Source organism: Solanum tuberosum, unplaced genomic scaffold (genome assembly GCF_000226075.1).
Source record: "Solanum tuberosum cultivar DM 1-3 516 R44 unplaced genomic scaffold, SolTub_3.0 scf00193, whole genome shotgun sequence".
NCBI classification, from domain to species: Eukaryota; Viridiplantae; Streptophyta; class Magnoliopsida; order Solanales; family Solanaceae; genus Solanum; species Solanum tuberosum.
The window spans coordinates 849,973-853,297 of NW_006239118.1; the positions used below are offsets into that span (position 1 = coordinate 849,973).

The window sequence follows — 3,325 nt, forward strand, 5'->3', positions numbered from 1 at the left end:
TCTGCATCAGGAAGTTGGTGGAGTTGCAGAGTACTCCACCAATCAGAAGAGACGAGGATGTTTTTACATTGGATAATAATTCTTCTTGTCTAATATATTCAACTTACAAACAACTAAAAAATTTATTCATTCAAAGAAAGAGATTTCAAGCCTAAAAACAGTAGGGACCTGATCGATTGCTTCAAGTGCTTCCTGTACCAGCTTTTACTTTGATTGCTTGTAATCGTGCTTATATTGTAGGAATCGTTTCGTTTGTGTTAGAAACGTTTCAAACTTGTGTGAATCATTGTAAGAACTAGGTTGTGAGTAACTTAGTGCCTTACTTTAAAAGTCTATATTAATCAGCTAGGATTAGTATAGTGGGCAGTGTTGTATCTGCTTAGGCTCATCTAAGTAATAAGAGGCATTACTTAGTGTGGAGATTAGTGGTTAATCTCATTTTGTAAACTTGCTTTTACTTTTGCTTGGAGAAGATTAATAAAAGCAGTTTGAAAATCCCTGTGAGACAGGTCGTGGTTTTACTCCCTTGAGCATGGAGGTTTCCACGTAAAGTTGTGTGTGCAATCTTTACTTTCAGCATTTATCTTACTCTTTTTATTATAATTGTGCTGAGGACCTGGTCCCATTGAAAACGGTGGACGCATACATTCCAACACCTATAATATAAAAAAGTAAAGGAGCACATAATGTATCAATATGATCTTGTATTCTCTAATGTTGGTCTGGGATAACAGAACATCGATTCCTCTGTCACAACAAGATGAGCTAATGGCAACTCATGGTGATGAAACTGCTAATCATTTTCGAGGCACTCAAGTAAATTGTGTGTTGTGTCATTGAAATCCTGATGATGGATGGAGCATTATTCAAAATATAGAGATTGGGACAATGTTTACTCATCATCAAAAGATTGTAATTGTTGATGGAGAAATGCCTTATGGAGACAAGGGGAGGAGGACAATTGTGAGTTATATTGGTGGGCTTCATCTTTGTGATGATAATACATAATTTCACTCACTTTTCAGCACTTTGAACACAACACATGATGATGATTTTCACCAACCAAATTTCCCTGGTACCTCAATTCAAAAAGGCAGACCAAGAGAGCCTTGGCAGGATATCCATTGCCGAACAGAAGGGCCAGCTGCTTGGGATGTGCTCTACAATTTTGAACAGAGATGGAGAAAGCAAGATGATCATGACACATGGAATGTTCAAGTTTTTCGATCCATTGATGGGGGATGCTCCCGAAGAGCCAGCGAAGTCTGGTATAATAAGTGGTAAGCAAAACATCATTGACCAAAGCATACATGATGCATATATTAATGCAATTCGTCGCGCAAAGCATTTCATTTACATCGAAAATCAGTACTTTTTGGCAGCCGCTTTTCATGTTACTCCAATGAATCAAGGATGAAACCATTGATTCTCTACAGTTCATTCCCAAAGGAGCTGTCTTTGAAGATGGTCAACAAAATTGAAGCAGTGGAAAAGTTTACGGTTTATGTTCTGGTTCCAATGTGGCCAAAAGGACTTCCTGAGAGTGCATCTGTACAAGCAATACTGGATTGGCAATGGAGGACCATGCAATGCAAATGATGTATACCGATATAATTCAAGCTCTAAAGGTAAAGGGAATTGTGGCAAATCCTAAGGAATATTTGAATTTCTTTTGCCTTGGCAATAGGGAGAGGAGAATATGAGCCTGCTGAAACACCAGAATCTAATTCCAACTATCATAAAACTCAAGAAGCCAGACGTTTCATGATTTACGTACATTCCAAAATGATGATAGGCAAGTTCAATTACAAATATATGTGCCTGTGTGTGATCCATACATTTCCAAAATTAACTTCTTAATTTGTGTTTATGTTTTATTTGCAGTGGATGATGAAGACATTATCATTGGTTCAGCTAACATAAAAGAACCCATATTGTTTATTGCTCCAGCTACATTACTCCATCTCACGAAATAAAGACAGGCAACACAAATTCAGATAGTGAAATAGTGTACACATAACAGTTACTCCACTAATGTTTACACTTCTTTAAGTTCCCTTTTCATATACTCTTCTATAATGTATAATAGAACAATAAATTAATATTGGGCCCGGGCAAACTCCACTAGTAGAGTTTAGAAAGATAAATATAAAATATTCTGGGCCCGGGCAAACTCCACTAGTAGAGTTTAGAAAGTTTAATATTGGGCCCGGGCTCTGTTTTTGGAATTCTAATAGAAGGAATAGACCAATTTGCAATATTTCATTCATTTCCTTTACTTCCCCAACATCAATTTAAAGCCCCTATAAATCAAGAAATTTGCAATATTTTACGGTTTGGTACTGACTTTTAGTCACTCCCCTACATCAATCTAAAGCCCCTATAAATTAAGCAATTCTATTGCAAATTTTCATTCATCTCCTTTTCTTTCATAATAATGATTTCCAAAGTTCTTTCAAACTCTGAGAAATTGTTTGATTTTGTTGTGAATGAAGGACATGGAGTTAAGGGCCTATGTGATATAGGAATTCAAGCACTTCCCAAACAATATATTCAACCACTGGAAGAACGAATCGCTACGAGCATTGTGATAACAAATGATTCAATTCCATTAATCGACGCATCCAATTGGGATGATCCAAAATTGGCTGATCAAATTTGCAAAGCAGCACAAAACTGGGGCTTCTTTCAAATTATCAATCATGGAGTTCCTATTGAAGTTCTTGACAATATAAAAGAGACAGCCATCGTTTCTTCAATTTACCAACTAATGAAAAAAAGAAGTATACAAATTCACTTTCGAGTAATGTGAGGTATGCAACAAGCTTTAATCCTGAAGCAGAGAAGACATTGAGCTGGAGAGATTATCTTTCTCTTGTCCATATTTCTGATGATGAAGATATTTCATTTTGGCCTACTTCTTGCAGGTTTGCCTTCCTTTGCATTTATTCTTTCTCAAACATGAGTATAAATATCCTCTAATAGTTACTACAAAATATCCCAACGGGCCTAGCCCATGTTGACAATTCTACTTACTAATAGTTACTATGAAATATCTCCATGGGTCTTGCCCATATTGACGGCTCTACTTACTAATAGTTACTATGAATGTTTTTTTTAAGGGAAGAAGCACTTGACTACTTGAAGAGTTGTGATACTGTTAGAAGGAAGATTTTGAAGTTGCTAATGGGAGGATTGAATGTAAAAGAGATTGATGAAGAAACAGAGGAACTTTTAATGGGTTTAAAGAGAATAAACTTTAATTACTATCCAAAATGTCCCAATCGAGAGCTTTCAATTGGAGTAGGACGTCATTCTGATATCT

General features: G+C 36.2%; 2 pseudogenes; both read left to right on the plus strand.

Annotated features, from left to right (window-relative positions):
• Nucleotides 1–700: 700 nt before the first annotated feature.
• On the plus strand, nt 701–2,103 carry LOC102601743 (phospholipase D alpha 1-like; annotated as a pseudogene).
• Nucleotides 2,104–2,363: 260 nt separating this feature from the next.
• Nucleotides 2,364–3,325, plus strand: part of LOC102580096 (feruloyl CoA ortho-hydroxylase 1-like) — a 5,507-nt pseudogene continuing 4,545 nt past the window's right edge.